At 43.1% G+C, this 25024-nt stretch overlaps 1 long non-coding RNA gene across 1 annotated transcript in view; it reads right to left on the bottom strand.

Annotated features, from left to right (window-relative positions):
* LOC141992880 (uncharacterized) overlaps positions 1-25024 on the bottom strand; it is a 469706-nt gene that overhangs the window by 99859 nt on the left and 344823 nt on the right. Inside the window, exon 2 of the long non-coding RNA XR_012640682.1 lies at positions 14740-14861. This is a non-coding gene — a long non-coding RNA (uncharacterized LOC141992880). The remainder of the gene's footprint in view (positions 1-14739; positions 14862-25024) is intronic.

Genomic DNA, 25024 nt, shown 5'->3' with positions numbered 1-25024 from the left:
TCGGGTGCCCCTCCCCGCCGGGCCAAGGGGCAGTCTCTTTGGACATGCCTCGCAGATCGGAGAGGTAGCACCGGGCCTCTCCTGTGGAGTAAAAGACCCAATAGCAGGCTCCCTGGTAGGGGACTAGGAAGGACCCCTCGAGCGCCTCTCCGTCACACGCCGCCGGCGGCGGTAGAAGCTGCACTTGCCGGCAGAACGAAAGGATGTGACGGAGGGTGGGGTCCTTGCAGCCCAACGGGAGAGGGCTGATGACAGAAACGGGTTTCCCCAGGGTGGAGAGAGCGGGTAACAGGGCAGCATTGGGTAGAAAAGGAGGGACGGAGGTCAGGACTAGGTGGACGCCCAGGTCCTCTAGCGGTTCCAGGGGAACGAACACCCCCCCCCCCACTGCCAGGCCCTTCTCCACCGCCTCCTGGGTGGCAGCCTCCGATGCTAAGAAGACGACGACCTTCCCGTACATTTTGGAGGCCGCCACAATAGCCGTGGGTCCTACCACCCTCGCCAACGCCTGCACGTATGTCTCCACGTGGGGCGAGGCGGACACCAGGAGGCAACGGATGCCATGCTTCCTGGTCATGGTGTGGAAGGGGCCCCGGCCGCTATTGATGGTAGCGGAGGCGGTGGGTGGGCGAGATGACGGGGCGGCAGGCGGGGGGGGCTGCTACCGCCTGGGCATATGCCCTGGGGGCCGGGAGAGGGACACTCGCAGAGCTGGTGGAGGCAACAGCAGGGAGAGATGCCATGGTCGATGACAAGGCCACAGTGGCAGGAGCAGCCCCTGCCATGGAGGGCCTGGTGGTTGTAGCGGGGCCCTTTCCCTTCTTCACACCCTGGCCTTTCCGGCCAACTGGGGGGGCTCTCCTAGAATCTGGGGGGGCGGTGGGCATAGCAGCGGCAGTAGTCGCCCCGGTGCCTCCTGCTGCCGATGCCCCAGCGGGGGCGGTGGCAGGTGTTTTGGCAGCAGTGGTGGGGGGGGGAGGCTTGGGGGTTGGGCAGGGGGGTAGGTGAGGGAGGGGCAGCTGAAGTTGTTAGAGGGGCCTCACCCCTCTCATTCCCTGCCATCATGAGCAGGAAGAGGCGGGGAGACACGAGAAGGAGGAGGGGGGGAGGGGGAAGCAGATTAATCACTTCTCCTGCTGGGCTGCAGGCGGGGGGAGGAGGCCCAAATGGGTCGGACTGGACAGGGGGAGGAAACAGGAGTTGGGGTCAGGTAGTAGGGGCAAACTATGGGGTGGGCAGTCCGGGGCAGGGGGGAAACGTGGACCCACGCGCGTTTGTCCAAAGAGTCTCGTTTGGTTGGCTGTTGTGTCTGGTCCGGATGACGAAATTCAGAGCAAGCAGCTGAATCCAGAGACAGATGGCAAGTTGCCAGCAGGGACGGACGGTGGCGGGGCCGTGACGGTTGTAGTAGTGTTGGGGGGGGGGCACCGATGGATCGGGGGGCAGCTCCGTGCCACAACCTCTGTGCCCCTACAAATGCAATTAAGACACAATCAAACTCCCCCCACACGAGAGTACAGTTCAGTTACTCAGTACAGTAAGTTACTCAGTCTTACGGCCCCCTCCACGATGGTTCGTAGCTTCCCTGGGCAATGTCTTTGTCGGCTGTCTTCTCTCCCGGGCTTTGTGGAGCATTCCAAAAAATGCCAAGTAGATAAGAAGAAAAAAGAATAACTTGTCGATTAATTACAGGTCCACAAACGAACAGCAAACAGCTGGGTCTGGGGGCTTCCACTCCCCTCCTCCGGGGAGCGGGTCGACAGTCCCCCCCCTCCTCCGGGGGTTTCAGCCGGAGCAGTAGCAGCGTCTGAGGGCAGGCATGGGGGAGCTGGCAGGCAAGCTGGTGGCTTGCCTGCAAAGAAAAACAGCAAAAAAAAAAACCAAAATGAAGAAAAAGCGTCTGGCCCGGTCGGGGCGGGGGGACTGAAGCGGGGTCAAAAAGTATGAAAAGCCCAGGCCAGGGGGCTTTAGGAGAGAATAGAAAGCAAATAGATGAGCAGCAAGCGAAGGAGGTCCCCTTTCCCTGGGTAAGGGAGCAGGGAACGTTTCAGAACAATCAGGAACCTTCTGGAGACAAGACAGACAGGCTGATTAGAACACCTGCAGCCAATCAAGAAGCTGCTAGAATCAATTAAGGCAGGCTAATCAGGGCACCTGGGTTTAAAAAGGAGCTCACTTCAGTTTGTGGTGTGTGTGTAAGGAGCTGGGAGCAAGAGGCGCTAGGAGCTGAGAGTGAGAATGCATACTCTTGGAGGACTGAGGAGTACAAGCATTATCAGACACCAGGAGGAAGGTCCTGTGGGGTGAGGATAAAGAAGGTGTTGGGAGGAGGCCATGGGGAAGTAGCCCAGGGAGTTGTAGCTGTCGCACAGCTGTTCCAGGAGGCATTCTAGACAGCTGCCTTCCACAGGCTGTCTAGGCTGGAACCTGGAGTAGAGGGCGGGCCCAGGTTCCCCCCAAATCCTCCCAACTCCTGGTCAGACACAGGAGGAGCTGACCTGGACTGTGGGTTCACGAAAACGGCCAAACTGAGGGCTACCGTGAAGCTCCAAGGCGAGCAAATCTGCCAATAAGCGCAAGACCCACCAAGGTAGAGGAGGAACTTTGTCACACTGTGTAAGTTTTATCATATTTCCCTTCCAATATACTTTAGAAAGTATTGTTCCCAAGGCCAGATTCTGATGTAATTTACTGTAAAAGGAGAAACAGGCCCCTATCTTTAAGAATGGTGGCAGGCTGATCCTGGGAATTCCAGACCACTGAATTTTGCTAGAGTATCCTGAAGGTTTGTTGAAACAATAATTACAAATATTAGAATACCTTGATGAGCATGGAATTCTGGACGCAGACCTGTATGACTTCCACTGAAGTTGATGGAGCAATGCTAATCTACACACGTTGAGGATCTGGCTGATAACTAAACTCTGGCAATTTTTATGAGAAGTTTATGACCAAAATATATATTGTCCACATAGGCAAGTTGTTGTATAGTGTGCATATGCATGAAGTGCAGAAGAAAGCTTTAAAATAAGCTAACACCAATGTACCTAATACAGAAATTATTACACTGCTGAACTCTTTATAAGAAGCATAGCATTTGGCAAACAAGTGATTACATGTTAAAGACATCAGGAATCAAATATGCACTTTTAGCTATGGATAACAATTATGATGTTTCGAACAAAGCAAAAGGATCACAAAATAAACAGATAGCTGTCTTCTGCAAACAATGTTATCCACATTGAGTGGGTATATGACCTACTGAATAGTCTACAAATAATTTTAAAGACTATACTTCTTTCAAATTATATTATCAGATGTTTAAACATTGAGATGCATCTACAATTAATATCTGACAGTCTTCATCAATCCTTAGCCATACTTACGGCAGTTCTTCAAATCAACATCCTCACTTATGGGCATTCTATATTATATCAATGGCCCAGATCCATCAAAGCCCTGAAGCACATTCTCAACATTAAGCATGTGAGTGGTCCCGTGACTCAGTGGTACCTTGCTGCTGATAATTACATCTCTCCAAGAGCAAGAGATGACAGAGGTCCTCCCTGAGCCACAATTTCCTGCATGTCTTGCTCCCGGAATGGTGCAGGAATGTGCTGACTCATGCTAAGGGCAGCAGCTGAGAACACAGTCTAGCCCAATGTATTTTTATGCATGCATAGGCAGACAGTAGGGTCAGCATTACAGTTGCCATTATGTTGTTGTTGTTACATGTATGAAGGTTGACATCATTTTTAAAGGTGTTTACCTCAGGATTTCAGGTATTTTTAATGGTTGTATTTATTTATTAATAGAATTCATTATTAACTTCATCTTAACTATTTTTTCTAATATTACAAAGGATTAAGCACCTCACATTTAAATGGCTTCTGTGTATGAACAGCCATCATGGGAAGCTTTTCAATGTAGTTCATTTTTCTCCCCAAGATATCACCCCAAAGACAGGAATTTTCAAAGCAGTACCCTGAAGTCAGGAAGAGAGCTATGGGAATAGGAGATATTTTTCTTAAATAAGAAAGACAGCATCCTTAGTGCATGAGATGTCCCACTGAGGGAAATGGAACTGTTTGCATAGTAAGGTACTGTAAGGGGGACAGAATCCATCTCAAATTAAAAATACAGGAGACATTGTTTCTTGTCTTTTCTATCCATGCATGAGAATAAGGCATGGATGTCATTTCAGAAAGCTTTGGGTGGAGGGAGGGAAAGAAAAGTTGTGTCAACACAGAGAACATTGTATGTGATTATATTATACCCTGAAAAGTCTGAAGGCAGATGGAGACATGCATAACGGAGCTTACAGGCCTTTGTAAACTCTGAGGGGCAATTGTCTTCCTTGTCCCAATAATGTCCCTGAAGTAAGGTACCCACTTATTCCTTGGCATGAGCTGATGGCATCACGGGTTACAGTGTGGAGCGGGGGTGTCAAAGGAAAGAGAAACCCCTGTGGGATTGCTTTTTGCAAAGCTGAATGAGGAGTAGAATGCACAGGAAATGTATATTCCCACTAATGCCGAGGTGGAGGTTGGGGTGGAGGGGAGGTAAAGCTAGGAAATAAGTAGTGAGTCAAGAGTGACTGTTCATTCCCAGTGTGCTCCTGGAACACAGCAGCTATGTGCTGCCCCTTACTCAGGGCAACATATGAGGATACAACTCAGCCCTAAAAAAGTCCCTTTTCCTGCTATCCCATCCACAATTCAACAACAACAACAGAAAGAAAAAACAAATTAAATGAAAATAGCCACAAAAAAGAAAAAGAAAAGAAAAGGCAGTAGCTAGTAATAGTTCCTCTTGGGCAGGGGAGGGGGAGAGGAAAGAAAGGATGAAGTACAATACATCAAAAGTCCTGTGTTTCCAGTCTCTGAACTACTAAGCAGCACAGTGATGAAAACCACCAAGTCACAAAGCTGCTTCACTGAATGTTGTATGAGAGAGGATTTTTGTTTACCGACTATAAAGTCCTAAGGAGATGTTGTTAGCTTTCTCTAGTATCTATCTGATTTGAGAGGAGTTGTTTTCCACCCCCCATGTTTTTTTGTTACATCCTTCCAAGGGGACTGCATGTTTTGGAATGAAAAAGATCTAACATGAAATAGATCTTTTTATAACCTTATAAAAACCTTGAATAAAATAACTTGAAGAAAAAGCTCCTAAATAATTAAAATGTATGACAGATCTGGGAGGGATTTCGACCCTCCTCCCCATGGCAAATTTCCTTGTTTTTAAATACTTGTCTTGGGGTAACCTTCACAATAATCTTTCTATGATTAATTGGGTTGTTCCATCCCTTGTATTAAAGGGAACTTCTTCCTGGATAATCCATAGTTCTCCCAGATGGATTCAAATATGTAATTTTAATACTACTTACACATTCAGTATACATATACACCTACTACATCCACGTCCACTTTATGTTTAGGAATTGTTTACATTTTTTTAAATTAATAACAGTATATTCATAAGTGTATTCAACATTATACCTTTCACTAATTATTGTCAAATTTCTTATTAAATTCATGAACTATCAATAGAAAGACAAGGTCCATACCTGCATTTGCTGCATACCTTCAAAACAAGTGCAAGTACTGAATGTATGCAATCCTTCCTTGGTTTTGTGGAAGTGCAACTGATGTTAGGTCTCTTAATAAGGGGAATTTGTTCCCCTTTTGATGGATTCCCAGCTGATTCTGAGGAGGTCTGGTCAAGAAATTTCTGTCAAAACTTTGTTCTTCAAATGAAAAATTGGATTTTCCACTAAACACAATTGTAAAAAATATCTGCATTCCACGGAATTTTTTAATTTTTACTCAATAAACACAATACCCAAAATATTTCAAGCTGGAAATGCTGCCCATGGTGCCCCATAGGCAGGGCCCTACCGAATTAGTGGCCATGAAAAACGCGTCAGGGAAATCTGAAATCTGGTCTCTGGAGTGCTTTTACCCTATACTATACAGATTTCACAGGGGAGACCAGTGTTTCTCAAATTGGGGCACCCAATCCAAAAGGGAGTTGCAGGGAAGTCGCAAGGTTATTTTAGGGGGGTTGTGGTATTGCCACCCTTACTTCTGCACTGCCTTCGGAGCTGGATGGCCGGAGAAGAGCAGCCCTTGGCCGGACACCCAGCTCTGAAGGCAGCATTTGGCCAGAGCAGCGCAGAAATAAGGGTGGCAATATCATACCATGCCACCCTTACTTCTGCACTGCTGCCTTCAGAGCTGGGTGGCTAGAGAGTGGTGGCTGCTGACTGAGGGCCCAGCTCTGCAGGCAGCAGAGCAGAAATAAGGGTGGCAATACCATATCATGCCATCCTTACTTCTGCATTGCTGCTGGCAGCAGCTCTGCCTTCAGAGCTGGGATCCCGGCCAGCAGCCTCCGCTCTCCAACTGCCCAGCTCTGAAAGCAGCACTGCCACCAGCAGCAGTGCAAAGTAAGGGTAGCAGTACTGCAACCCCCCCCCACCCCCACACGCAATAACCTTGTGACACCCCCACGATTCCTTTTTGGGTCAGGACCCCTAACAATTACAACACTGTGAAATTTCAGATGTAAATAGCTGAAATAATGAAATTTATGATTTTAAAAATCCTATGACCATGAAATTAAGCAAAATGGAGTGTGAATTTGATACAGCTCCACTCGTAGGATTGTACTTCACTGGCCTCATGTCTCCATTATCCAAAGGGAAGCTGTGCCTGACCAGGGAGCCTGGTGTAGCCTGACCAGGGAGCCTGGTCCACACAGAGAATGGGAGCATGAGGCACTCAAACAAACTCCCAGGAGGCACTGAGGCACTATTCCCAAAATGAATTTTTTTGATTTTCAGCTGAAAATTTTTGATAGTTGAATTTCTACTGACAGTTGATTTTTTTGGCAGAATTTTTTTTAACCAGACATACTTCTGAGGCACAGTATAGAGTAAGATTTAAAGGTGACTTCAGCTCCTTAAGATTTAAAAGTGCGTCCAGATCATTTTAGCTATTTTAGTCTAAATAGCATCTCTATAACTAATTAAGACAAGATAAATTGCACTTTAAAAATGCTAACTGACCGATTTAATGCCTAGAGGGAATCTAAAGTTTCAACTCAACCAGTCGAGCATGTGCTATATAGTACAACTCACCTTGTCTTGATTCAAGTTTTAGAAAGCATTAGTGAGATCAATATGGTCAGAACACATCTTTAAATCTTTGGGAAAAAAAAGACCTGAATAACCAGGCATCAGTAGTAGCCAGGAGCGGTTTTATTTCAGGAACAGACCTCACAACCATGACTAATAGTACTGTTGCGTTAGGACTGGATTCCTGCAATGCACTTTATATATATAGGACTACCACTTAAAGACCACTCAGAAATGTTAGTTGGTGCAGAATGCAAAAGTCCATTTGTAAAAGGGTGTCTAGGAGCACATTATATCTCGCCTACATCATCTGCATGGACGTCCATTTTGTTTCCAAATGAGATTTAAAGGGTTGGTTTAAACCTGTAACACTTTAAATAGACTGGTACCAGGCTACCTTAGAGATCACCCCTCTCCCCATGTGACACCACCACACACCTGAGGCATTCAAACCCCTTGTTTGAACAGAGAGGGGCTGGAGAAAGGCAGTTTTCTATGAGGTCCTAATTTTTCTCCCAGGGGTTTCCTGAGTAAGGAGAACAGAGAGCACTGTGCTGTGGCAATAGAAGTCCTTTATTAATACATGATATAGAAGTGACACAGGCGTATCACTACTTTGTGAGCAATGAGGCCTAGAGCATTAACTCTTAAAGTGCCTTCCAGAACACTATCATGTTGAGAGTTATCTGTAGTATTCTATACTGTTTTGTTTTAGGTTATTTGAGAATAGGAATAAACAACTGTCCAGTGCAAACTCCCTACTTTTGGGCTTCAAAAGTGTGTAAAAGTTCAACAAATGAATCTGTAAAAGAAATATTTTGATCTAGGCAGAGGTTGCGTCTTCTTGTTTGTGGGCACAAACTGTACCTGTAATTAAATCATGGGCAAATTCTATGCCTCTGTTTGAGTTACACCTGCAACCTGGGGTGCAACTTGTTGGATGTGTTTCCATAACATTTGTCAGCACGAACAGTTGGGTCCTACATTTGCCAGTGCAAATTCAGCCTACAAAAGGGAGGGAGGGCCTTGACTTTGAAAAATTGCTGTTAAATATTTGTTTATCTGGGACCAATTCTCCAAGGTGCTGAGTACCCTAAACTTCCATCAGTTTGAACTTCCAAAGCTGAGCACCTCTTAGGATCAGTTCCTAAATTGTTAGCTTCAGCCAACACTATAAAAACAGCTTTTACCTACATTCTGTCACACATTCTCCTGCTTTTATGTAAGTTTGAGTCAACTCTGCTGTCAGTCTTCTTGTGTTTAGACAAAATGTAGATGTGATCATGGATGGAACACTTACATTCATACAAGATGTAAAAATAATTGTACATCGTTATAGTGTCAAGTGGTAGATTGGTTAGCAAATAGACACACACTGATAGCAGAGATTATGTTCTTAAAGGAGTCCCTATGTCTTAAAAAGCAGAATAGAATTAGCAGATTGCCATTGTTGCTCCACATATACAGCAAAAGGGTCTTATTAAATCTGTGAGTATTTTCTGGCAGTTCTAGCCATTAGGTGCTGTATTTATCCTCTGTATATTCTGATGCATTTTAAAATAGCAAATATATTAGATGTAGTTGTTTAATATATAACATACACATGCGCACCTGACTTCACCCACATGGTTCCTTTATAAAATTTTCATGCACTATTTGGGCTACACCGGTTACCACTCACTGCCTGAAACAATAAATGAGAGCAGTTTATTATTATCTCTCTGAGGTATTTCTAAGAGATCTGTCACCTTGGTATCTAAACACCATATAACAGCAAACAGAGTGAAAGAAAGAGGAAGGAAGAGATCTTACATATCAGTTATACTACCAAGACCCCAATGCAAAAAAATGCACTTTTTGAAAATAAAATTTCTTTTTCTGAACAAGTAGGATGGGGGAAAATGCAACTCTGACTCCTACAGGCCTGTTTCTTGCAGTTGCTGTGGTAATGGAAAGCTGTAATGTTTTCTGTATTTCTTTTTATCTATTGAATGTCAAGATTCTACAGCTCAAGGCAACAACTCCTTTTCAAAAGGTGCTGAGAACATTGGTATGTTTTTGTAGTGAAAGTTATGAAATATATTATCCACACTGAAAGAACAGGAGTACTCGTGGCACCTTAGAGCCTAACAGATTTATTAGAGCATAAGCTTTCATGGGCTAAAGCCCACTTCATCAGATGCATAGAATGGAACATATAGTAAGACGATATATACACATACAGATAAGTTGGAAATTGCCATACAAACTGAGAAGCTAATTAGTTAAGATGAGCTATTATCAGCAGGAGAAAAAAACTTTTGTAGTCATAATCAAGATGGCCCATTTAGACAGTTGACAAGAAGGTGTGAGGATACTTAACTTAGGGAAATAGATTCAATATGTGTAATGACCCAGCCACTCTCAGACTCTATTCAAACCCAGGTTAACGGTATCTAGTTTGCATATTAGGGTTCATGTGCTCAGTTGACAACAGATGTTTGTACAGTATGTGTGCTGCTACTATGTGTTTCAATACACAGACTGGTAGGAAAGGGTCTGCATTTGGGGGGGAGAAAATTGTATCTCCAGTGAAGTGAATAGATCTCTGACAATGTACAACATGTGGGGATCTCCCCATTGCTGAGGTACTGGAAGAGCAAATAGCATACAATGCAGCCAACTTTAACATTTCAGTTTTTGTTTTTCATACTTTTTTTGGGTGCGGGAGGGGGGAGAATGAAGGAGGGACAGAAATGGCCTTTAAATCCTGCATGATATTAGATGTTCTGCATCTGCCAGGCACCTGGAAAACAGAAACTTCCAGAAACAGCCAGGAAAAACATCTGGAAAAATATTTTAGAACTCATCAGGAGGAAGAGGGCAAAATGGGCTTATTACAATCATCATAATCCATGTGTTTCTATACATAAGATTTAAGGGACATCAAAAATGCAGGTAAAAGAAAATACTCCCATAACGTTTGTGACCAAAAGCACCCCTCTCTTCACGCCCTACACATTACTGTAATTATCTTTGTACAGAATATGCCTTATGAGGTATCATTTGAAAACTAATGACTTATTGGTAAATAATATCATGGTGAAATGTATGTATGTATCAAAATTATATGTAAAGTTATTAATTCCCCCATGTGATGATGTTAGTATATGTCCAAATCCACACAGCACTGACTTGGCAAAAGTTGTTAAAGAGATCTATCCTAAACAAAGGAATGTGTGTTTACCTCAGTTTACACATACATAGTAAACAGAATCCTTGAGACAGCAAGAAGGGGAAATATCAGGAGACAAGGTAAATCTGCATTTCAGCATACACAGGGGAGAAGAAAGAGCATGGAGCCACCTTCACCACTATACTCCATGTCACCTTCTTTACTGTTTGGTTTGAGGGATAATCTTCTACTTTAGAGGGGCAGATTCTTCTACTTCAAAAGGTGACTGGACTATGAAAGAGATGGGCAAAACACCCCAAGGCATCTCTTCCTCTTTCTCTCTGGGAACATGTGTATAGTGGGGTGGTCACCTGCTCTGGCCTTAAAGGGCTTAAAACAGCCCAGGAGTGGGCTGTGGCCGGGAGCAAGCAGTTCCCAGGCTGATTGGGGGAAGAATGCTCAGGTGTGGCCATGCCCCAATCAGGGCTCAGCTGGCCCTTATAAGAGGGCAGTGGGCCAGGAGCAGGCTGTTTCCTCTAACAGTGGAGGGAGACAGGCCTGGCTGCTGGGGAGCGTACCAGAGTACCTGAGGTGGAGCAGGGCTAAGAAGCTCTGGCCTGGAAACCCCCCAGGCTGCAAGCCTAGGGTAAGGCAGGTACTGGGGTTGCAAGGGGCAGCCCAAAGGTAGGCGGAGGCAGCAGGTCCAAAGCCCCCTTGCCTGTGATGATGGCTTATGCACTGCAGTCTGCTCAATGGTGACTGGCAGTAGTCAAAGACTGAGATGAGGTGGGGATAGTGGGTGGGGGTGAGGTGGGGAGAGGAGACCCAGAGACTGTGGAGGTACTGCCAGGGTTTAGCACCCTGGGTAGAAGGGGCACTGGGGTCTGGGAGGAACATGCGGCAAGCAGGACACCGGCCTGCAGAGGGTGCTCTGGAGGCTGGAAGAGCTAATTCCCTGAGAGACCAGCAGGAGGCACCACAGGGGTGAGTCCTGCCCTGTGACAATGTGGTAAGGATTTTATCTTGAACCAAGTCTAATTTTAACAACTAGACAGCATTGTATCTTTATTTCTCTTGTAATGATCTCTGACTTTAAGACCATGTACTTCTACTCACTTAAAACCTCTTTGTTAAATAAATTTATTTTGTTTTTTAATCAAAACTAATCCAGATGTGTGTTTAAACTGAACTGCTTGGGTAACTCCAGTTAAACTATCAAATTGGGAGATATTGATTCTTTACAGGAGAAAAGGACCTCTCATATTTGAACTGCCCAGGAAAGGGCTAGACAGTAGGGGGGGAGGGGAAATTCAGGACTGGGAGTGCGTGTTGGGGCCACCTTGCAGGTAGTAACCAAGGCTGGTGGAAGCCAGTTGCTAACAGGCTGCTGGGCCAGGGCTGTACGTATACACAGACACTCAGGGTATGACCAGATACCATTAAACTGTTTGTGAGTGGCCCAAGTTGAAAGGTATAACAACAACAGCATTATAAGGCTGTTAGGATATAGATATTCAGGCCTGCCTGTAGAGGCTTATACTTTAAGAAGTATCATTTAGCTAGTAATAGAGGTATACAAGAAAGAATCTGTGTAAGGGCCTTCTCTCACTGTGACAGTCTGAGGCCCTGTTCTTAGGCCAATACTTTTCGCTAAGCAGCAGAGGCAGCCATAAGCTGGGAAGCGTACAGTCACATCCTCACATTCCAAACTAGTCAATATGAGGCTGTTAGCAAGGTGATCCAATCTATCACCTCCAGAGAAAGGGAAGAGCCTAGAAGATGTAAAAGGAAATTTCATTTGATAGTTTTCTGTCTGGTAAGAACTCACTTATCAATAGACACAGCTGGGAAACCCTTATGTCTTTATAGCTGTAGTTGTGAAATCCTTACTTCTGTATTCTTTTGTCATTATAGTTCCCACTTTGCTATTGTTTATTTGCATGGTCTCTGTCTGGTTCTGTGATTGTTTCTGTCTGCTGTATAATTAATTTTGCTGGGCGTAAACTAACTAAGGTGGTGGGATATAATTGGTTAGCTAATCATGTTCCAATATGTTAGGATTGGTTAGGTAAATTTCAGTAGAATGATTGGTTAAGGTATAGCTAAGAATATTACTATATAAATTAGCAGCAAACAGGAAGTAAGTTGGGATTCGAAAATAAGGAAAAAGGAACTTTGATTTAAGTTTGCTGGAAGTTCACCCCAACAAACATCGAATTATTTGAACCTTCGGACTTTTGGTATTGTTGCTCTCTGTTCATGAGAAAAGGACCAGGGAAGTGGAAGAGTGAAAGAATAAACTCTCTAACAAAGGCCCTCAGGGTTATGGTGCAGGTGGTGACAATCTCTCACTGGTCTGGATTGCACCTGAGAATCTGACAACATAATTTATTAACTTAATGTATTTTAGAAGTAGATTTAAAAGGCAGCATAAACATCGAACATGAATGGACACACTAAATATTACATGTCATAAAATGGTGTCGTGTTATTGTGTAATATGAGGTAAATGCTGAGGAGCTGGCAAAGTCTGTTCTTGTATTTATCTGTTAGGAGATAGATATCCACCACCTCTGACACTTTTCCCACTGTACTTTTCCCTCAGTTCCAACTTCACAAACCCATTGAGAAAGTATATCTATGTACATAAGGCCAGAACTGGCCAAGAAGGGAATAAAAACATGACACCAAAAAATCCACTAGGCACTTTGCTATTCCCAATCTACTTCATGTGGCAGATGCAACAGTAATGGAGGTGGGGGCAACACAAAATCCTCAAATATAGTCCCCAGTATCTCTCTTGCACTGTGTGTCAGGCACTTCCCAGGCCTGGCACTGCTAACAATCAAGTGTCTGGGAGTTTTAACATGGAATTCAATGGAAACAATTGAGCCATTTCCTCGTGGGTTTTTTGGAGGGGTGGTGGTGGTTTGTTTTGGTGAGGCTGGAGGTTTGTCATGTAACAACCAGCCTGACTACTAATAAAGTTCTGAGACCTGCCCAAGCACAAGCATTAGTAGTGTCTGCCTTTTCCTTGCTCCATTACCCCAGATAAAACTGGTTCAGACCCCCCCCTCCTGAAAAAAATCACATTTGAATAGCCCAAAACATTTTGTGAATTCATAGCAAAGTTGGTTTAAAAAAATTCCCCTCCCCTGAAATGTATGCATTTTGTTTCATTCTGAAAATGTCAAAACATTTCAATATTTTGGTTCAAAATGACTTTAAATTTAGAATTTTACTTTTTTTTAAAAAAAGTTTAAATACTCAAAACCAAAATGTTCCATCTTGGGGTCAAACTAAGCATTTTGTTTGACCCAAAACACTTTTCCCCCCAATGAAGTGAAAACTCCGTTATTTGCACAGCCCTAGCTCCAGACTCCTACATAAGATTATGCTGCACAGCAAATCATTATCAAGGTCCTTTGGGACAGGAGCATGACTTGGGATTCAGTATGCACCAGGACCTGAGTAATAACCGCCTTATTAAATAAATCTTATGTAGCAAGGGAATAGGAGACTTCAGCTACTCCATGGAATTATGACTAGTAAAAATGGGTGCATTTTAAGCGAAATTCTGCACAATTTCAAAGGAAGGCGGAAGTGTTCACCATTATTTTACTAAATGAAGCAACATTAATTATCCTTGCTGGAAATTCCTACACAAATACCTAGTTTATTTTTGTTTTTTAATTCAGACTTTTTTACAATCCAGATATTGGTGAGAATTTTTGTTTCAATATATACTAGAAATATACTTGTTTAGTTACAGATGCAGTTATTTTTCCCTTCAAAGGAAAGGATATTACATTTGGTTGAAAAGATCCTAAATCTAAAAAGATGCATCAGGGAATAAAAAGTAGCCTCCCAGCAGAATTTAGGAGCCTAACTTTAAGAACCAATTTCTGAAAATCTTGCCCAACAGGTTTTATGCCTGTGATCCCTTCCCAGCTCCCTTTCTTAAAGGGGATTATCATTCAGGGGAAGCATCAGACCATTTGTGGTCACTTTTATTGAGACGTTCTAGTCAAAGAGATGAGACTTACATTTTATCCTGTAAGTCACAAGAGTCAAGTTCACGCAGTAGGAGTTTCACATCTGAAGATGTACCACAGGGAATGTCCTTTCGGCCCTTGTATGCTTTTTTTGGCATATAGGTGAGTTACAAATGGCTGGAATAGCTTTTATTAAGCATCAAGTCCTTGCCTTATATTAGTTGAAAAACAAATTTTGAAATAAACAGGAAAATAAATCTGTTGGTTCCCCTGACCCCCAACACACACACACTATCCCACGTCTTTTGTTCCCAAAATGTATCTCTATGTACTCAAGCAAGTGACAGATTTAGGAATGAACTTGACTCAGTTGCAACAGGTAAGACAATTTTGTTCAAATATATTCTGGTATACCATGCTTCAGAGGGGAAAATTAAATGATCTCTTACCTGTCCTTTCTCTGCAGTAGAGGAGAAGACAGTGAGGCCTTCTCTTTGATGTGTGTGAAAAAGCATCTCTTTCAGCATGTCTCTCAAAATACCTTGCCAGGTTCCTGGTGTCTCTTCCTCTCCTGAAAAGGAAGGAATTCCCTGTTTTACACAGGCCTAAAACCTCAGTGTACATTTGGGCTTTATTAAATGAGGTTTATGAAACCATCTTGTAGATTTGTTTACTTCTGTCAAATTAGACTGGTGATTTAGCTGAGTGAAATCTGTTCTTGTATTCAAGAGAATGACTTCCAAGAATGTGTGAGATTAAAAATAATTGTGTGTCTAAACCCTAAATGCTCTATTCAAACATTTACTTATCTTTTTCACACACACGCACACCCCTTTCCTCTTTTTTTTGCTCTTACTTAGGTTCAGAATCATTTGGATTTTTCTTCCTGACCTCGATTGTAAATTCATGGATCTCAAGCAGCCATGTCTCATGTATACTGTAAGCACTAATATAGTAGATGAATTAATGAAAAAGAAGAGTGAGGCTCATTTTGTTTTACCAATTGCTATAAACAAATTAGATTTTTCTTAGTTTTTTTTGTTTGATTGTTTTGCTTTAATTCAATGCTCATGAAATTTAGGGACAATAAAGAGAGCTGAAGCCATGTATACTATGAATCGTTCTCATGCAAACTTTCTCAGAAAGCACACTCAATTTAATATTAAAGTGGAATATCACTGGTATTTGTTTTCCCAGGTCTGTTGAACAGAAGCTGCCAATTATATATATGCAGCGATTTTGTGATGTTGACAAAGATAAGACCAAGATCACATCATGGATTTTAGCCTCCCAATTTTGGACAAGGTATTGAGAAGATCACAGCAGAGCAACTCTGCTACCGTTTGGAATCTTCCAATGACCAAGACACCTGTCAGATTTTTGGACATGACATATTGCACCAGTGCTCCAAAGAACGCACAGATTCCTATTTATGTCTGGGAGTAATTTAGAGTGTTGATAATTATATTAAAAGGTTCCTGGGACAGCTCTCTCTGACATATTCCCTCCCCTTATTAGTTTAGAGCAGTTGGTACCCTTGTGCTAAGAGGCCATGGATCTGAACATCATGGGGCAGAACACTGTTAGTGAAAGGCCATCAACCTTGGAATTGGCTATTCTCATTAGTGTAGCAGAGTGAGAGTTGACTGACCTTCAGAGCATGGTGTGAAGCCCATCAGCTTACTCAAGTTTTTGTCTGAGATGTGTGGGGTGGAGACTGTTTTCAAGAGTTTAGTTTTGTCAACAAGTGTGGTTTTTGGGTGACCCTGCTTATTAGTTCATAGAAATATGATGGGAGGCACAAGTGACTATGATTTAGGTTATTTTACTGGTTTTAAGGAGGGTCCAGCCTAGTAATCTTTGAAGTCTTATGTCAATAGGAGCAGAATCAATGGCAAAATTCCCTTTGACTTCAGTAGAACTGAACTTGGCCATGGGTCCATGTACAGTTTTTGTATACAAATTAGGCCTTACATAAAAACTGTATAGGGACCTATGGCCTAATTCTGTTCTACTGAAGTCAGAGAATTTTGCCATGTTTGTCAATGGGAGCAGAATCAGACTCAAAACACCATCCTAGCCACTATGGATGTAGAAGCCCTCTACACCAACATTCCACATGAAGATGGACTACAGGCCATCAAACAGTATCCCTGATAATGTCACGGCAAACCTGGTGGCTGAACTTTGTGCCTTTGTCCTCAGCCATAACTGTTTCACATTTGGGGACAACGTATACCTTCAAATCAGCGGCACTGCTATGGGTACCCGCGTGGACCCACAGTATGCCAACATTTTTATGGCTGACTTAGAACAACGTTTCCTCAGCTCTCATCCCCTAACGCCCCTACTCTGCTTGCACTACATTGATGACATCATCATCTGGACCCATGGAAAAGAAGCCCTTGAGGAATTCCACCATGATTTCAACAATTTCCATCCCACCATCAACCTCAGCCTGGACCAGTCCACACAAGAGATCCACTTCTTGGACACTACGGTGCTAATAAGCGATGGTCACATAAACACCACCCTATACTGGAAACCTACTGACCGCTATTCCTACCTACATGCCTCCAGCTTTCATCCAGACCACACCACACGATCCATTGTCTACAGCCAAGCTCTACAATACAACCGCATTTGCTCCAACCCCTCAGACAGAGACAAATACCTACAAGATCTCTATCAAGCATTCTTACAACTGCAATACCCACCTGCTGAAGTGAAGAAACAGTTTGACAGAGCCAGAAGAGTTCCCAGAAGTCACCTACTACAGGACAGGCCCAACAAAGAAAACAACAGAACGCCACTAGCCGTCACCTTCATCCCCCAACTAAAACCTCTCCAACGCATCATCAAGGATCTACAACCTATCCTGAAGGACGACCCATCACTCTCACAGATCTTGGGAGACAGGCCAGTCCTTGCTTACAGACAGCCCCCCAACCTGAAGCAAATACTCACCAGAAACCACACAACAAAACCACTAACCCAGGAACCTATCCTTGCAACAAAGCCCGTTGCCAACACTGTCCATGTATCTATTCAGGGGACATCATCATAGGGCCTAATCACATCAGCCACACTATCAGAGGCTCGTTCACCTGCACATCTACCAATGTGATATATGCCATCATGTGCCAGCAATGCCCCTCTGCCATGTACATTGGTCAAACTGGACAGTCTCTACGTAAAAGAATAAATGGACACAAATCAGACGTCAAGAATTATAACATTCAAAAACCAGTCGGAGAACACTTCAGTCTCTTTGGTCACTTGATTACAGACCTAAAAGTGGCAATTCTTCAACAAAAAAAACTTCAAAACCAGACTCCAATGAGAGATTACTGAATTGGAATTAATTTGCAAACTGGATACAATTAATTTAGGCTTGAATAAATGGGAATGGATGTGTCATTACACAAAGTAAAACTATTTCCCCATGTTTGTTTCCCCCCACCCCCCCGTTCCTCACACGTTCTTGTGTCAACTGCTGGAAATGGCCCACCTTGATTATCACTACAAAAGGTTTTCTCTCCCTCCCCCCTCCCCCTGCTCTCCTGCTGGTAATAGCTCACCTTTCGTGATCACTTGTTAGTGTGTATGGTAACACCCATTGCTTCATGTTCTCTGTGTACATAAATCTCCCCACGGTATTTTCCACTGCATGCATCCAATGAAGTGAGCTGTAGCTCACGAAAGCTTATGCTCAAATAAATTTTTTAGTCTCTAAGGTGCCACAAGTGTTCTTCTTTTTGCAGACTCATAAATGTTACTAAGATGGGCACACCTTAAAACCAGTCAAATAAATTATCACTTGTGCCTTCCATTCAGAAATTGAACTATTGTCTAATTTTAGAGCAGAAAGTCTACAAAAGCACAACAAACTGGTTTCTGAAATCTTTTCAACTATAGATGCATAGGAAATCCCAAGCGGCATTTGAATGGCGAAAACATCTATGAGCTTGAAAATTTATTTAGGTTTATTAATTAGGAGTAAGAAATAATTTAGGCTGTGTATCACGAGAAATGTCCTGAAAGTTACTAGACTGTAGAAAAGTCCTCCAATGGTAGTGGAGTAGACCAGCATGAACAAAGAAATAGAAAATATACTAGAGGACATTCTTTCCCTGGCCCCCCATCTCTAATTTCCATGATTCTTTTTTGAGAGCAGCTATGAAGGTGAGTCACATGTAAGGGGATACATTGGAGGCCTGGCACGCTCTCCTTCAGCATCTGAAATCTCAGGCAGTGCCTGCAGTCATTTACTTTTCCACCTGAGGACCTTCTGAGCCCACAACACAGTTATACCTCCCACCTCAGTGTCCTATGCCTCTGCGTTTCTCAAGTGCCTCAAGGTTAGTCAACTGTCCCTAAAGGGCAATAGCATGCTATTTAAACACAGCCAAATAATGGGGTGTGTCAAGGTTCCTCCCCCACTCTGAACTCGAGTACAGATGTGGGGACCTGCATGAAAACCTCCTAAGCTTACTTTCACCAGCTTAGGTTAAAACTTCCCCAAGGTACAAATTAATTTTATCCTTTGTCCTTGGAATATCCACTATCACCACCAAACTCTAACTGGGTTTACTGGGAAACGCAGTTTGGACACGTTTTTCCCCCCAAAATCCTCCCAACCCTTGCACCCCACTTCCTGGGAAAGGTTTGGTAAAAATCCTCACCAATTTGCATAGGTGACCACAGACCCAAACCCTTGGATCTGAGAACAATGAAAAAGCATTCAGTTTTCTTACAAGAAGACTTTTAATAGAAATAGAAGTAAAGGAATCACCCCTGTAAAATCAGGATGGTAGATACCTTACAGGGTAATTAGATTCAAAACACAGAGAATCCCTCTAGGCAAAACCTTAAGTTACAAAAAAGACACACAGACAGAAATAGTCATTCTATTCAGCACAATTCTTTTCTCAGCCATTTAAAGAAATCATAATCTAACGCATACCTAGCTAGATTACTTACTAAAAGTTCTAAGACTCCATTCCTGTTCTATCCCCGACAAAAGCAGCATACCAACAGACACACAGACCCTTTGTTTCTCTCCCTCCTCCCAGCTTTTGAAAGTATCTTGTCTCCTCATTGGTCATTTTGATCAGGTGCCAGCGAGGTTACCTTTAGCTTCTTAACCCTTTACAGGTGAGAGGATTTTTCCTCTGGCCAGGAGGGATTTTAAAGGGGTTTACCTTTCCCTTTATATTTATGACAGGGTGTTACAGAGCTGCACCACCCTAGGGTCAGCAGGCCATCCGTTCAGTTTTCAACCAGACAGCCCTCTTTATTGATGGTTTTGTCCCTCATTTGGTACTGAGACAAAACCAGATGTGCTTTTGTTCTGTGTCAGATGAGGGATGCCATTTTGAAGTGTGCACAACTCTGTGCCACCAGTGTAACCTCAAGGCTGCACCAGCAGGGGCAGATACACACACTTCAAAATGGAATCCTCCATGCAGTGTGACCTCATACTCACCTTGCATGCAAGGTTACATCGGTGTGGGCATGTCCATGACATTCCCTGAAGTACCAACATGTCTGGTATTCTGGGATTGTGTGAGGGGCCAATGTACCCCGGGGGAAACTAGGCGGACATTCCTCTCTCTGAATTCCTGGTCTCACAAGGAGAGTATAACTGCTCAGGAGAGGCAGCTTACTTGTCTATGTTGTACCAATCCTGCTTCTCAGGCTGATGGGGGGTGGGGGTTCATAGCCCCTACTTCTTTTCACACCCCTTTTCAGACACTTTTCATCCTTGGGGATTAGGGATAGAACAGTCTCTGCACTTAGCTGGGTGCAACGACTGCAATTCTACCCAGCCCTTACATGGGCCATGAAGGCACTCAGATATCACAGTGACAGTCTTATACACACCTTGGCAGACATACAGACAAAATGAGGGGGAACCGGGGAAGACTCCTTATGTCTGACTTAGTTTCCCTTCATTGTCGCCAGAATTATTCACCTATGTAAGAGCCAGACAGAATCTGGCCCACAGATGTCAAACTGCTGCAGATAAATGCTATTGAGAAACTTTTATCTGGCAGTAAGAAATTGGTTTCTTAAGGATGGATGTTCAGAATTCTACTTTGGTTAATTCAGCACATTCCTGTATGGAGGAATAAAAAGTGCTGAATAAAAATACATTTGAGTCCTGTCCTGATACAATAATGAACAGGAGGGAAAATGTATTCCTAGGATGTCTGGGGAGAATCTATTTATCTGCTAAAAATATAGGCCTGGTTTTTCTGCCCCTCCTTCAGTTTAGAGGCAGATGGCAAATATTCTTAACTTGAATTGATCCCAGCTAACAAAATAGACGAGAGAGAGGTATTAGCACACATACTAAATAAAAAAATAAAGAACCAATAACCCAAGGTCATTTAAAAAAATTAGCATCTGACTAGACCTTTTATGGTTTCTATGCAATTCTACTAATAACATCAAGGAATTTTAATACAATTTCAAGAGCAACATTATACAATTTAGGCTTAAGATACATGACCAGCCTTTGATTTTACAAAACCATCTTTCCAATAAAAGTGAAAAAAATTCATAATTGGCATTTTAAAATCTGTTTGTACTGTTCTTTATAATCCTGTATGAAACACAAATGGCATTTCTTCTGTTAGTGTAATAGAGCTCATTTTTAGATAATTTTATCATATTGAAAACCTTTAGAAATGCAGTATTTTATTACAAACACAATTTAAACCTGTCAAATACCATGACTAATATTGTAAGAGGCAATATTTTGACTTTTGTTGATCTTAGTGGGTCCCATTCTGCTGCAAGCCTTACTCAGGAAGAAAAAAAATGATGGTGAAGTAAAAAGTAGTTTGCAGAACCCGTGTGAACTAAAAACCTGCCAAATTGTGACACCTCTAATTGGAACACATTTACTGAAGTTGAATCACTGTTTTATACATCTATTATACACTAGTCAAACCCATGTAAAGAAGGTTTGCGAATTAATTGATCTTTAATGTAAATCTGAGAATTGTCTTAAACTTTTCAGACAAAGTGGGAGAATATCAGATCATATAATTATAACTGTGATGGAGAAAGCAAGATTCTGCTCCTTTAAGACTATCACATTTAGAAAATCCAGTAGCCGTGGGACACTAGCATCATTACATATCCATCACCATCAAGTTTTAATCTTCCTGGCTCTGAATATGAATTCATACGTACCGCAGCTGAACACCATTGATGTCAATGGAGTTACTGCTGACTTGCTAAACTGTGACATCAGAATCAGGCCCATATTTCCACTTAATATCAGTCTTTGATATCTGTCCCCCATTACCACAGTATCTGAACACCTTACAGTCTTTAATGTACTTATCCTCACAACACCCTCATAAGATATGAAAGTACGATTGTCTCCATTTCACAGGTGGGTAATGGGGGAACAGACACATTAAGTGACTTACGCACGTTCAAACAGAAGTCTGTGGTGCAGCAGGTAACTGAACCTGAATCTCCTGAGACCTAGGCCAGCATCCTAACTATTGGACCATCCTTAAAATACTTCTAAATTGACCACCGCACTCTTTTATTATTTTCTTCTTTTGCCTGTGTGATATGCAATTCTTTAGTGTATTGATGTGATGTCCAGGGTCCTAAAGCCAGGCTTGGGAGTCCCCACGCAGCTGCCATATCCCCACCCAATGGCGACTGAAACCAGACAGGCTGGGAAGCTACTAGGGGTATAGCCCCAGCCAAGGCACCCCCCAAGGAAGCTCTGATTGGAAGATTGCCCAGCTCCACTGACTGGTCCAACTACACTATGTAAGCCAGTGGGGAAACAAGAAGTTTGTTCGAGCAACAAGGTGGTTGTGGTAGCATTGGACCCTACTCATGCCTACCTCCAGCACCCAACTCTGTTCTTGGTTCCACTCTTATTCCTGCCTTTGCTCCTGTTCCAACCATGCTCCTGCTCTGTGGTTGATCTTTTCCTTTCCTCCTGCCCTTACACCTTACCTCTAATCCTCAGTGACCAGTCCTGGCTCTGACCCCAGCCTCTGACTTCTGACGTTGTCTCTGGCTTGATGCTGGCTCTGGCATTTGATAGCTGTCCTCAGCTCTGACCTTCCGCTCTGATTCCTGTTTCTGACTCTGGCAACTGGCAGCCGACTCTGGTGCCAACCCTTGGCTTTGTTCCCCAACCTGGACACCTGCACCGCCCACTAGACATGACTCCTGCTCTGACCATTAAGCCAGACCACCTATATCCCAGGCCATAACAGTTTGCAGAACTGCAAGTTGTTTGTAACAAATCAGTTTCCTTTGCACAGACCAAAGAGTTATAAATAACATCTAACCAAACAAAACCCGCCAATAGTTGGTTTAATCTAAAGGTCTATAAAAATACCAGACTCAAACAATGTCAGTTTGAATATGTATTTTAACCTCAAAAAAGATGAGCTGCCAGTAAAGACAAAATTAAGGGTATGTCTGGATTTAAACTGCTACAACACTGCAACTGTGCCACTGTAGTGCTTCAGTGTAGAAACTACCTGTGCTGATGGGAGGGGTTCTCCCATCAATGTAGGTAATCCACCTCCCAGAGAGGCAGTAGTTAGGTCAAAAGAAGAACTTTTCCATTGACCTTGCACCGTCTAAACCGGGTATTAGGTTGGCATACCTACGTCTCTCAGGGGTATGAATTCTTCACAGCCCTGAGAGAAGTAGCTATGACAATGGGGAGAAAGCTCTCCTGCTGGAATAATTAAACCAGCCCTAATGAACAGCGGTACCAATGTTGGCAGGAAAGCATCTCCCACCAACATAGCATTGTCCCCACTGGCACTGTTGTCAGTAAAACTTTTGTCAGTCGGGGTGTGGAAAAAATCACACACCTGACCGACAAAAGTTTCACGGATAAAAGTGCAAGTGTAGACATAGCCTAAGTTCATAGAATAGAAAATAACCATGGGAATCATGTTTCACACACAATGGTCCAGTCTGAATCTCAGTTACACAAGTATTAAACAGGTTCAACACCACTAGGCCCAATTCAACACTGCCTGTTACCTTGTGTTGTCACAGCTGAGATAAATGGATGCAAAACCCTATCACTGATTTGGCAGCATTTTTACACCCACTTTGAACATACTGTAAATGACACACAGGGCTAGTTATCTCTTGCATCTATGCTTCATTTGGTGCAGAGGAATGGGGGAGGGGTGTGAGAGCTTCCGACACGATACCTTCTTTCCCAGAGCTGGTAACACAGGGGATATGCCAAAAGCAGTAGCTGCATGTGTTGAGGCAGGAAGAGGAGTGGCCAGATCAGGATGCTCTCTGGATATCCCTAGCTGGTATATGATTCATAGCTGGTGCATGATTCCAAGAGGACTATCCTCACCTGGCACAAGTTATAGAATACCCTATGCTGTTCAACCCTGTACTAAGGGTGGAGCTAGGGCAGAGAATCAGAGAGCTATTATTTGCTCCCTGACAGCCCTTTTGTTCTGCTGTGTCCAGCAGAAGCTGGGGCAGATTCCCCTCTCCTGGGGCCTGATCTTCTTCCTATTGAAATTAATGGCAAAACTTCCATTGTTGTCACTGGGAACAGGATTATACCCTCAAGTGGTAGTTGTCTTACCTGTTTGTGTGTCCTGTACACCAGGGGAGATGAAGTGGAAAATTTGTTTTCTACACTGATGTCCGAATTCCTGTGAATGCAGAGCATCCTCTGTCACGGAGTGTGGGGGAGTCAGGGCCCTGCACCCCCACCCCCTGCTGCGTCACACCCTCACAATTGGAATTGATTGGGCTCCAAGAGTGCAGAATGCTACCAGCCAAGCTATAGTGCTGACAATGTGAGAATCCTTTCATAGCAGTGCTAATCTAAATAACTTCTACAACAGCCAGCATTGTATAAAGTGCACTGGTGTTTTGGACAGTTGGTCATGGCCCTGCTAAATCACAGGCTTACAGAACAACAAGTTAGTTATATTCAGACTTCTACTATATGGCTGTGCAAAATAATACTTACTTACTTAATTTTATTGTATCTTAAGTGTTACCATTTTTAGAAAGATGCCCTTTAGGTTAATTTTTGAGTCCACACACACTCCTGGTTTTGAACTGAATGCCCACAATTTCATGTTGTTATACTCATCTTGCAATGGGAAGCCATTAGAAACAGAACTGAGGGCTCCTGCCCACCTTTAGAGTAAAGAAATCGCTGACTTTCAGCAAGTTGGGTGCATTCAAAATTTGTTTTCTGTTCAAAGTACATAAGTTGTAAGGATGAGTGAGAAGAAGATCTGTGTCTCCTCTGTCTTTGCCCTGCAACTTGATTTCCATTGAGAGGTTATTGAAGACACAAACTAAAACTTTTTACATCCCCCAAACTACCTAGAGATTTCACTGTTGGAAAGTGTTGTTCTCTTCTTAACGGTCAAACAGGGCAACTTCAAACACACAGCTAGGTTTTTGGCATAATATTTTCTTAACAGAGGCTTTCAATCTCAAAGAGATTCTGGAAATGTTCACAGGAGAATATGATCAGCAGTAGTGTCCTTGTGACTTTGATATCATGAGCTCACTATACCAATACAAGGTGTGCCATATTAATCACTAATGTCTGCTCATCACTGGATCGGATGCTAGACTCATCTGCCATAGTAAGGTCTATATCCCTTGATTGTTAGCAGCAGTCATCTTACTGAAATAAGAATTATAGGATGTTTGGTATCCTAAATATAC

Source organism: Natator depressus, chromosome 8, assembly GCF_965152275.1.
Source record: "Natator depressus isolate rNatDep1 chromosome 8, rNatDep2.hap1, whole genome shotgun sequence".
Classification (NCBI taxonomy): Eukaryota; Metazoa; Chordata; order Testudines; family Cheloniidae; genus Natator; species Natator depressus.
Note: the sequence above shows the minus strand (reverse complement) of the source record. Positions and strands in the feature narration are given on the sequence as shown.